A 12773-nucleotide genomic window follows, 5' to 3' on the forward strand; every position below is an offset into this window, starting at 1 on the left:
CAGTTATGTTTGTGTTTATTCTTGGTATTGGTCTCCTGGGGTGAAATTTCACCCTGAGTTTTTTGCATGCAGTCTTAGTTTGGTATTCTTGTTTCAGACCAAAGCGCTTCCTTTCTGCCAACTTCTCTTTCCTTTCCCCTCCCTCCACCCACTCTTTCTTCTTTCACTTCTCTATTTTTCAGATACTGCACACAACTTTGATAGATCCCAAGCTCCAGAATGACCTCTGTGACTTCTATGGCCAATGCAGCTCCAGACACTGGCTTCTTCCTGGACCTCTAGGGAGTTTTTGTTCCTGAATCTTTTCTCCTGCTACCTCTTCTCCTGGAATTCTACAGCTCTATTCAATGATGTCCTCCCCCACCACGTTTCACCCAATCTGACTGCTGATGTGTTCTTACCTTAAAACTACACGACTTTTACTCCTAGAGCAAAAAGAAATGATGCTTGTGGGCAGTGTGAACCTGGAATCTGGAAAGGAGAGTTCAGATGACACTGGGTATCCAGAGTTCTTGGCTGTTATGGTGCGAAGTGGAGCCATGAAGAGATGTTTCGAGGTGAAGTGTTTGAAATCATAATTGAAGATTCAGCAAGAGAGCAAATTGGGATGAGTATTAGGGAGAAAAAAATGGATGTGAATGAGGCAAAGAGGAAATAAAGTACATAAGATGGAATGCTTTAAGCTTTTGAAAGTACTAATTATTGATAATTACATATTATCAATGTCAGTCACTCCAAATCAATTAGAAAAGTGATGAAAATTATGGAACTCTTCAAATTCCCACAGACAAATACATAACATTACTAGCTTTTCAGTAGCAATGTTGAGCCTAGTCTCAGCAATGTTAGACACCAGGAAATTAAAAGAAACACACATTTAAATAGCATATTAGAAAGAGTTAAAAACTTTAATCACAGGGTCCAGGGATGTAGGTCAGTGGTGGAGCACTTGCCTAGCATGAATGAGTTCAAGGATTTGATTCCTGCTATATATAAAAAAAGAAAAAATGTTCATTATAATCCATGTTGTTAAAATGTTGGCAAAGGACTAGGTTGTGGCTCAGTGTCAGAGCACTTGTCTTGCACATGTGAAGCACAGGGTTCTGAAAATAAACAAAATAAAGATATTATGTCCTTGTGCAACTAAGAAAACCATTTTAAGTAAACATTTTTAAATAATGTTGGCAGAAAGATGTTCCTCAATATTGGTGTTTGAATAAATTTGGTATGCAACATATCCATGTGTTTTAACAATTTTAAATATACTGTTTTGATATAGGAATTCCAATTTTAGGAATTTATTGTACAGATTTATTCACAGAAAAAAAGAAACTCTATTAAGGAAAAAATAGTGTTCTTTCATAGTACAAGATAAAAATGATACACTTAGTTAGTAATAAGGCAACCCTTAAAATCTCAAAGGGAATATATAGCATAGAGGTTCTAGGACATATTAAATGCCCTTATAATTCTAAGAGGTAGAGAGCATTAAGGAATTTTATATATATCTAAATTTTTATGGTGTTGAAAACATGGCTCCCTTTTGGTATGGAATCACATAGATTTTATATCTCTAAACAAAGATAATGATGCTACAAAATTTTATACATTTTGTATAGGACCTTTAATAAAAAATATTTGATAAAATCATTCTCTAATTTCATATCTTCCACTTAAATTCTCTTTCCTGTACTAATGAAAATTATTCTAGTGAAATGAAATTTAAGTAATGAATATTTTAGCAAAGTATTTAGTAAGAGTCACAAAAACTACAAAAATATTATGAGATTTTAGTTTGCAAAATGGATGCAAATGATATCAAAGATGATTATATAAGAACTTTATTAAATTATGAATGGATATAAAAGTTACTAAAGATTATTCAATGAGAAACTTTTAAATAATTCAAAAATTACTTAAGACAAGTAAATGTGTCATAGTAAGGGTTAAGTGGAGGTCAAGTCAGAAGATAACTCCTCTTCCTGGTGCATTCACCAGCTAAGACCAAAGCACTTGGCCTCCCTCTGTGCTACTTGTCAAAAACTGAGCCTTCCTGAGCCTGGGGAATTAGAACACATACTGTGGCCCTCTGCCCCTAGCAGAAACCCACCTGATCCTTTGGCATTATTTTGCCTTAAGGTACTCATTCCTTAGCTAAAAACTTAATCAATACATTAAATTAAAAATTATTGTCAAACACTATGGTTTTATAAAATATGCTGATATAATATAACAGGTGTTATATTATGCATGATAATTATTTTTTTTCTTTCAGTTTCAAAAGAAATTAAAACAATTCTGTAGGACCATAATGTATTTTAAGGCCCTAGTCACTTTACACAGTGGATGGGTGAGCCCTGCCTGGAATCTTACTGATTTATGTTAGCAGCAGCTAAGGCTGTGACTCTAGAGGGCCAAGTTATAAACCCACTACAAAGCAGAGTTTGCTTGGCCCAAATGAATTGTTAAGAAGCAAATTTGTGAAGGAGTCTATAAGTTTTATGGATGCTCTTAGAGCTCCTAATGATAAATACTACTTCTCCTTGGATCATTGGGACAAAAAATGTGACAGTAAAATCCACACTGTAACTTCTTTCTCTCAAATATATTCCACAGAGATTTTTTCATGGATCAGTTTTAATTCAAGATCATGAGGCATTGATTATATTTCAGAAAAATAATACCATATAGAAAATGAATGTGAACATAATCTGAGGAGTGTCCCGCCCTAAATTTAAAAAAAAAACACCATTTATATAAATGTAATAATTTGAAATAGTTAGGGATTGAGAAAGTCAGCCATAGAGGTAGTTGTGTACTACCTCTATGCAATATTGATGTTGCCCATTATCAATAATGATGTTTGATTATTAATGTTGCCCATTATCAACCTCTAAAATGTCTTTAATTCCAGCTACTCAGGAGGCTGAAGCAAAAGGATCATAAACACACAAGCAACATAGTGTGATTCTCTCTTCAAATATAAAAACAGCAGGAGATGTAGCTTGGTGTTAAAGTTCCCCAAGTTCAATCCCAAGTTGCAAGGAGGGGGGGGAAACTTTTAAATGTCAGGTTTTTTGTTCTTTTGTTATCTATTATTTTATTTTGCCCATAGTAAAATTTGGATTCTGCAATCTGAATACTCGGAAAATGAGAAATTATATACCATAGATTCAAATGTACAATATGTCAAAGTCATTGTACTATCATGTGTAACAAAAAAATTATAATTTGCTATGCTACGTAGTTCTTCTCATCATTTTCAATACTGAAAGCATAGTTGTATAAAGATTTTTAGAGACTTTTAATTTTGTTTTATGTAAATAAACCAAAGGAAAGTACATTATTACAATGCTCAATATTTTGGTAGGCATGGTGTATGTGTGTGTAAAGCAGTGAAATGTCCTCGAAAATGAAGATGTCCTTTAGTACTATTACATTTTTAAAATATATCATCTCACAAGGTCTGGAATCTTTTTTGCACAGTGACATATGTGGTCATGACACACTATAGGTGTTTTTTTCCCCCTTGGTGGTGCAGGTGAGTGAACAAAGAGCTTCATACATCTCTATACACAACTACAACTCCATTGTGTGTGTGTGTGTGTGTGTGTGTGTGTGTGAGAGAGAGAGAGAGAGAGAGAGAGAGAGAGAGAGAGAGAGAGAGAGAGAGAGAGAGAAAGGACTTTTAATTTTGCTGTCGCTGGCCTTGAACTTATTTTCCTCCTGCTTCAGACTCCAAATCCCTGGGATTACAGGCCTTGGCCTCTGCACCTTGCTTCCTTTGTTTATTGTGGAGGCTAGTCCCCAAGGTTCAAGAAAATCCATGAGAGGGAGAGGAAGAAAAGCTGATTTAGATTTTAGCTTTTTAGGAAAAAGGATGATCCTATTGGAATCCTGTCTGTATATCTGAACCACAAAAATACTCCAACTTCTCCTTGACCTCTACTCCCATTCCATGCCATAGACAATTGACACTCAATTTAGCTGATGAGAAAAGCAAGGCAAACAGGTCTGATCTCACTGTTCAGTAAGACCTAGCACCTAAGCCCCTCTAAATCCAAATACCCTCAATCTAAAACCTACGGGGTTTCAGGGAACAGGAAAGTTTAAAAATCCATGTTCATGCTAATTAAGGCATTACATCCCATCAAGCTGAGCTCAATGTATAATTTATCTTTTTATTTTTTGAGACAGGATCTTGTTCTGTTCTCCAGGGAGGCTTCAAAGTCCTGGGCCCAAGCAATGCTCTTGCCTGAGCCTCCTGTGTAGCTTAGACTACTAGTTAACAACATGGCACCCTGCTGATGATAATTTGATAAAGCTACCTGAGCCAACTGACATTAGGCATATGACCCTACCCAAAAGCCTTCAGTTTTGGTGGATCTCAAAAGAAAATCTGTAAAGTCTCTTAACCTAGACATAGCAAACCAGGGCAGGATTCTGTCACTGTCTGGACATGTCTGACCTAGAGCTGATGTCTTGGATCCCATGATTGTCAACTCAGAAGTCCCAAGACTAGAGATTTCATTTTGATGTCCTTCTTAGTTAATAAGAAATTAACTGTAGACCATTTAAAAGATATTCATTGATGCTTATTCTCTCTCCTCTTCCGGAAGGTCACATTCAGTTTTGAGGAGACACCATCAAGTGGCCACCCAACTATACATTCTGTTAGCACACTACCCTTATATCTCCAGAGATGGCATTGAGTTCAGCCACATATCTGAGCTGGGTAATTGGCTCCTTCCTGCCCCAGACCTACCTATACAGCTTCCCATCCTGACCCTTTACTCACCCCCTCCAGATCAATAGACAAGCAGTGAATACAGGAATGGCTCATCATGAAAAATTCAATCACATTAGAAACTAGAAGAATTCTCAGTTCATCTAAAAGAAGAGTTCTTGAACAAATTAATTACACAAAGAATTTTCTTTTTATTCAAGAACCTTTAAATCATTTCAGAGAGAAAGAACAAAATGAGGGATGATCACCACAGCCAAGACTTCAAAGTGCCTAGGCATTCAGGGCATATTCCCAGTGCATGAGTCCACAGGGGCAGTATGAGGGTCCCCAGTGGTGTATTTCAGGTTCCTTCTAGGGCTTCAGCTGAAGGGCATTGTACTGCAAGGCATCCTCAAGATGAGATTCCTTTCCTTTCTGGGTTCCTCTGGGATGTGAGCCTCAGTTTTCAGCAGCTTCTGGGGACATCCTGGGCTCCAAGAGAAGGCCTGAGTGTGGGTTTGTCCAATTGTCCAGGCACTGGCACCTCCTGGGAAGTTCAGGACCCATTGTTCCCACTAACCATAGTGTTTGCAGATATTTGAGGTGACTAGAGCTCCTGAGAGGTTTTAGTCATTGGCTGCTGGATGGTCTTGAACTCGGTGCTGGTCCATCTCAACTCCCTGCTCCTGGGTAACAACACATACTGTTAGTGCACGACCTCAGTTCCCCAAAGACAGCTCCCTGCTCTTTGTAAGCCCAGTGAGGCAGTTTGCTTTCTGGAAAATTCACATCTGTGCAGCTCTGGAGGCACTGGCAGGAGTGGCAGCTCAGTGAAGGAAAATTATCTGGGTTCAGGCCTAGGGGAATGCGGGGCTGTGGACAAGATCTCCTAAGAGTCAGTGATCTCCAGGTTGACTGGCAGACTGCCATAGCTTCAGCTTCCCTACCATGCCAAGGTGTGTGTGTACCTGGCCTAGGAAAAGGACCAACTCATTCAGTCTGGTATGGACTGAAGCTTTTCATAGTGTTCTGTCCAGTAGTTGACCTCAGAAGAAACACCCAATCATGTGGGAGGGACATTCATTTGCATCATACATTGATTGAAGACCCTCATAGGATTAAGGTGCAAGTGGACCAATCCTGAAGGCATTTTGGAAATTCCTTGGTTTTGATTGAATTAGGGAAAGGATGCGTGGATAAGGTAAGATAGAAGCGAGCCTCTAGTTCTTTCAAGTTTCAATTCACTCCAAAAATTCTTTCTCTATTTCAAATAAACATAGACAAATTAACCAGCCATGGTGGTGCACCTCTGTAATCCCAGCAGCTTGGGAGGTCAAGGAAGGAGAACGTTGAATTCAAAGCCAGCCTTAGCAAGGGCAAGGTGCAAAGCAACTCAGTGAGACTCTGTCTCTAAATCAAATACAAAAAAAAAAAAATCAAAATCACTGGTCTAATTCTGCACTTAATTTTTGTTTGTTTTTCGATGATTCTTGTGATTGAATATTAGGCTTTACCACAGATTTTCCTCTCAGCCCATTTTATCTTGTGTTTGAGATAAGATCTGGCTATCTTGCCTAGGATGGCCTCAAACATCTGTATTTCTTCCCTCAGTCTCTTGCTTCCTTGGGATTGCCTGCAAGGGTCACTACACCTAGCTAGTTCTCTGCATATGGACTGGCTGGTTTCAGAGACCAGACTCAGTGGTGCTGGATCATACTCTTAAGACCATGGATATGCATACCCTTGATGGCCTTGACAGTTTCGCTGTGTTTCAAAAGTGAACACAAATATTTGAACCTCTTGATTTGCAAGATTTTGTGGAGCTTTTTGTATCAACACAATAGTGAACCATTTTCACCATAACCTCTAACAAGTTAAAGGAAGAGGATTGATTCATTCTTCAGGAGATTATATTTTTAATTGATGTAAAAAGTTTCAGGGGACATACCCAATTGTATTTAGAAGAAATTTTAACATTTCCTTTTTTTTTTACTTTCTTTCGACTATTTTTTTAAGTATCATTGGGTATTGACGCTAGGACTTCATGCATGCTGGCAACCACTCTACCACTAGTCTGCACTCAAAGTCCCCATCTGAAACGTATTAAGATCTTTTTCGATCTACATATTGTGGGGTCAGGCTCCAAATTCCTTAATAGGACACCCATAGCACAAGAGTTAATAACAAGAATCAACAAATGGGACTTACTTAAACTACAAAGTTTTTTCTCAGCAAGAGAAACAATAAGAGAGGTAAATAGGGAGCCTACATCCTGGGAACAAATTTTTACTCCTCACACTTCAGATAGAGCCCTAATATCCAGAGTATACAAAGAACTCAAAAAATTAGACAATAAGATAACAAATAACCCAATCAACAAATGGGCCAAGGATCTGAACAGACACTTCTCAGAGGAGGATATACAATCAATCAACAAGTACATGAAAAAATGCTCACCATCTCTAGCAGTCAGAGAAATGCAAATCAAAACCACCCTAAGATACCATCTCACTCCAGTAAGATTGGCAGCCACTATGAAGTCAAACAACAACAAGTGCTGGCGAGGATGTGGAGAAAAGGGTACTCTTGTACATTGCTGGTGGGACTGCAAATTGGTACGGCCAATTTGGAAAGCAGTTTGGAGATTCCTGGGAAAGCTGGGAATGGAACCACCACTTGACCCTGCTATTGCCCTTCTCGGACTATTCCCTGAAGACCTTAAAAGAGCATGCTACAGGGATGCTGCCATATCGATGTTCATAGCAGCACAATTCACAATAGCTAGACTGTGGAACCAACCCAGATGCCCTTCAATAGATGAATGGATAAAAAAAATGTGGCATCTATACACAATGGAGTACTATGCAGCAATAAAAAATGACAAAATCATAGAATTTGCAGGGAAATGGATGGCACTAGAGCAGATTATGCTTAGTGAAGCTAGTCAATCCCTAAAAGACAAATACCAAATGTCTTCTTTGATATAATGAGAGCAACTATGAACAAAGCAAGGAGGAAGAGCAGGAAGAAAAGACTAACATTTAACAGAGTCATGAGATGGGAGGGAAAGGGAGAGAAAAGGGAAATTGCATGGAAATGAAGGGAGACCCTCATTGCTATACAAAATTACATATAAGAGGTTGTGAGGGGAATGGGAAAATAAACAAGGAGAGTAATGAATTACAGTAGATGGGGTAGAGAGAGAAGAAGGGAGGGGAGGGGAGGGGAGGGGGGATAGTAGGGGATAGGAAAGGTAGCAGAATACAACAATTACTAATTGGGCATTATGTAAAATTGTGGATGTATAACCGACGTGATTCTGCAATCTGCATTTGGGGTAAAATTGGGAGTTCATAACCCACTTCAATCTAATGTATGAAATATGATATGTCAACAGCTTTGTAATGTTGTGAACAACCAATAAAAAAAATAAAAAAATTTAAAAAATTTAAAAAAGATCTTTTTATGTACATTTCATCTGCTGCTTCAAATTCTGACATAGTAGCCTCTGATGTGCCTTAGCACACCCCAACTCTCCATTGTTCTGCCGTGGACATTCATATTGCTGCTGTCCATATAACCACACATAATTGTCTCTATGAACCTGTGGGAGAATTTCTCTAGAACAGGTAACGATTAATAAAACTGTTTCATAAAAAGTGTATGACCTTAATTTTACCGATAATTGACAGATTGTTTCTTAGGGTGCAGCATTTATTTTCCAATAGTGATGTGCATTAATGCATGCACATATTCCCCCAAAACACTTTAAATGACCTTGTATTCTGACATTTTCCAGGGGCTTTGTGGCTCTGTAGAGGTTTGCTCTGGTGCTGATGGCTACCTGTCCAGTCTTTTCTAACTTCTGAAACTCTCTCTATGGGCCAGTTGCTGTGCGATTTTTGAGAGACATTTTCTAATATTCAGTCTGAAATCTGCTTTTGCTTTTTGATCGGATTGCTAATTTTCTTTATCCCTTGTGCATAAACTGTGTGTGTTCAGTGTGGGTTCCTAAAGACTGAAGGAATACAATCATGCTATTATATTAGACTTTGTGCCTTGAGCTTATAATAATCTCTTTCATTTTTGACAACCCCAGAAGAATGGATGCATAAAATAATACATTTCCTGTTGGGCTGGGGTTGTGACTCAGAGATACAGTGCTCACCTAACATGTGTGGGGCCCTGGGTTTGATTCTTAGCACCACATAAAGAGAAATAAAGAAAGGTATTGTGTCCATCTACAACTGAGAAAAAATACTTAAAAATACTTATTCTCCATAAAAAGAATATTTAAAGTATTTTTGATTTTAGGATGTTTTTATAAGGTTAGTTTTATATAATTTTTTCTTTGAGCAAATATACAGGTAAAAGAAAACATGTCTTTCAAAATTTCATCTAGATACTTTATAGGTTTTCTTTTGTGTAAGCCTTTCCATCAAGAAATACATTGTTTAAATAGAGACATTTGTACATTTTCTATATAGGTTAACTCATTACCACAGGGATCCAGGGACCAGAGGCAGACATTCTGCCTTCCAGGACCTTCTCTCCCTGGTTGGTATTAAACTGGATCTCAGTGACACCACTCAGAGATGCTAGTGTCTGAGAGAAGCTGTGCTGGTCAGGGACAGCCTTGTGGCTATCTTAGACACTGAAGACTCCAGGCCCTTCCTTAGGTAGATGCAGGATACAGATATTGTGCAAAGAGACACATTTCCCACCTAAGGAGCTCCTACCATCCCATACTTTCTTTCCTATACTTGGATATATTTGTTTAAGGCTAAAATTTGGGGCTTCTTTGCATCGCCCTCTCTGGATACCTTCCATACCTCTGTCCACCAAAGGAGACCATCTCTAAGGCTCTGATGTCCAGTCCACAGCACAGCTCAGAATCAGAGCTCTGTCTCCTATGGCTTTCAGCACTCCTCCATCCTCTCCTCTCTTCATTCTGTCTCCTGTTGATCAAGAGAACCAAATATTCATGAGAGCCTGTACAACAACATCAATTGCCTATTAGAAAGTAAACAAGGAGACTTTGGTAAGTGATACATCTTACATTTTTCTGGAACAGAAGTAAAAACAAAATCTACTAATCTGAACACTCAGTACTCCTAGAATTCAGTGGTCATGGATCAGGGTTAAAAGTCTGCATGTCTCTGGGGAGCCTGTCTCTAGGACTATAGGGATTTCACCAAAAGAAGCTGCCAGGTCAGGCGACTGTCTGGTTGCTTTGCAGCATGGCACTCTCCTGAGGATGAATTTGAGTGCTTTGATGTCATAGGCATAGGGTTCTGGAAAGGCAGGCAGGTAGAACTAGGGATAGTTCTATGGTGTATGGGTGCTAGGCAAGTGTCTGGGTGGAAGGAGACCAAATATAGCAGCCCCCATGGCCTATATTTTAGGCTTTCCCACCTGGGTTCTCCCAGCTGAGGACAGAAAGGGGAACCACTTCCCAGAATCTTCTAAGCTCAGTGACAAAGGGAACTGGGATCTTACTGTCATTCTGTAGATTCCAGAGCCTGCTTGACACAGGAGTGATTGGTCCATGACTTTGGCCTCTAGATCAGAAGAAGCAGTGGCAGGGCTAAAAGACGAGGGAAAAAATTGAGTGGCTGCTCAGCATTTGTTTTTTATTGATGGCCCACTGGAATGAACAATTTCAAGGTAGAGTTCATTATGTTAGATGATGATAGTATTCTTGGCAGTAAATTGCTTCACAAGGTTGGGTCCAATGAACTTCAGTAAAAAAGCAATCATCTTTACTGTCCTGTATATCTAGGAAGAAAAATTTAAAAAAAAAAAAAAGAAAAAAAGAAGAGAAATCATCTTGGATGCAATTATAATAAATCTAATTGGTATGAGTAATTCATTAGATTAAGTAATTAATTAATTAGATTAAGTAGATTAAGGTTAAAATATTTCGCAAAGGCTTACTCATTATGAAACACCAGATTCTCTGTTTCCTTTGTGTATGTGAAATCCCATGATCACAGCGCTTATTCAGGGCATGTACCTTTGCTTCTACAAAGGCTTAATTCATTATCCAAAATCACACCAAAGGCAATGCTGCAACCAAGTCCTCTGTAGAGAGTCCTGTTAGGAGAAAAGATGGAAATCAATTCTCCACTCTTGATTGAAATTCTCAGCTACCTGTTTTTTTTCTCTACTGATGAATTCCTAAATTATAAGGACTAAGGGGAATAGAGAGGTGGGGTGGGGGAATGGAAAGCTATACTCTTAAAATATCAAAAAAAATATGGTTCAGACTTAAATTCTTATCTCAACATTTAATAGAAAAAAATGTAATTATAAATTTAAAATTTTTAAGTCACAGCTGGTGGACATTATTCAATCTGTGAAGTGAGAACAAAATTCTTAATTTTGAAACTTATGTCTTAGGATTCTAAAAACCATAGGTCAGTCCAGCATAGTTGTGTCACACACTTGTCATCACAGCAACTAGGAAGCTGAGGTAGAAGGAATGAAAGTCTGAAGTCAGGTGAGGGACTAAAGGAGACTCTCTCTCAAAATTATAAAAAGTCTGGAAATGTAGCTTTGTTCAAGGGACCTTGCTTCAATTCCCAGTACTGAAGAAGAAAAAAGGAAATATGAGCAAAGTAACAACAGTTCCTGAAACATAGTACAACAAATAACCTTTGTAAAGGTTTGATCATTCTTACATGATCATACTGCTTATTATCTTAGAAGCATAAACCCAATGAACAAAACTGTGGCCCTTTAAAACATCTCCCTAATGTAAAATAATTTTTCACGTTTTACTACCAGAGCCCCTTTATTGGTATTTTCTTTCAGCCACAGAGCCTTCCTAAATATCCCAGGCTTTCTAAATCTTGAAGTCCTCCCACCTCAGGCTCCTTAATAGGGGTGATTACAGGTATGGCCCACTGTTGCAAGAAGCACACATATATTTACATCTTATAGAAACACCAGCCCCCCTGTTTAATTATCCCTTCAATGTCATCAACTCTGCATTATTATTCAATCAAGCATATTATTCAATCACACATATTTCAGCAAGTTGTTATGAAAAGAGCTACATGTATGGCATGTTCTCTCTCTAATGTAGAATTTTATAAACAAAAAGTTTACTTGAATGTAGAGTAAGGATTATTAGGGTCTAGGAAGAATTGAGGAGAAGATGGAAGACAAGTTGGTGGAAGTGACCAATGCCCTTGGTATGAATGAAGATATAACATGAACCCCTTCAATATTTGCTGTAAATATGTCAATAGATACATTTTTAAACAATACAAAAAAAGGAACATGAAAAAAACTAATTCTTTTCTCTCCTGTGGGAGCAGGTGCAGAATTCTGTAGTCCTTGAGTTCTACCTGGAAAGGGACCACAATATGGGGGGAAATTTCCCACCTTGGGAAAGCCTTGAGCAAGCAAGAACCAATCCACTTACCTGAGGGTTGCTGAGCAGGATCCTTAAAGTCACAGAAATTACTTCCTTTATGGATTGGATTGGAGGCTTCTGTATAAGCACCTATCAGGTCTTGGCATCCCCAAGCTACTGCAGATGAGGTCCTAGTCCCATAAGATCAGTGCATGCAAAAGTACAGAAGGGAAGATGAGCCTGTTGGACACCACATATGTCTCCCAGGGGCATTCCCACAGCTTTTTTGGTCTCTGAAACCCATTTCTATTTCAGATCCGCTTCCCCGGGCCACCAGCCCCACACAGGAGCCCTGGAGATTCACACCTTCCTTGTTTGGGTTGGAAGGTACAAGGTGGAGTGGTGCCCAAACTGAACCTGGAATATCCAGCTATACTAGTGTCTTGGTGCATGCACATTTTCCATCTGTGCCCTTCGTATTCTAGACCTTTAGGAAGATTTTCAGATTAAATCAGCCTCTTTTGGTCTATAATAACATAATGAGATTTGTATTAATGGATTATAGTAATTGTGGGGGATTTTCTAAAAATATTTATTTAGTTATAGATGCACACACAGTATCTATGTATTTTTATGTGGTACAGAGGATTAAACGCAGTGCATCACACGTGTGAAGCAAGCACT

The 12773-nt window shown here is 38.5% G+C and overlaps 1 long non-coding RNA gene across 16 annotated transcripts in view; it reads right to left on the reverse strand.

The window, feature by feature from the left end:
* Nucleotides 1–889: 889 nt before the first annotated feature.
* The window catches only part of LOC120885470 (uncharacterized), a 29413-nt gene continuing 17529 nt past the window's right edge, over nucleotides 890–12773 (reverse strand). For 10 of the 16 annotated variants that reach the window (XR_013432284.1, XR_013432282.1, XR_013432281.1 and 7 more), the window contains 5 exons: nucleotides 12159–12615; nucleotides 10664–10822; nucleotides 10226–10504; nucleotides 9559–9684; nucleotides 4919–5412 (listed from right to left, as the gene is read on the reverse strand). This is a non-coding gene — a long non-coding RNA (uncharacterized LOC120885470). The other 6 variants (XR_013432290.1, XR_013432285.1, XR_013432286.1 and 3 more) reach the window with 5 other exon arrangements.

Source organism: Ictidomys tridecemlineatus (assembly GCF_052094955.1).
Source record: "Ictidomys tridecemlineatus isolate mIctTri1 chromosome 1 unlocalized genomic scaffold, mIctTri1.hap1 SUPER_1_unloc_9, whole genome shotgun sequence".
In the NCBI taxonomy this organism is placed as follows: Eukaryota; Metazoa; Chordata; class Mammalia; order Rodentia; family Sciuridae; genus Ictidomys; species Ictidomys tridecemlineatus.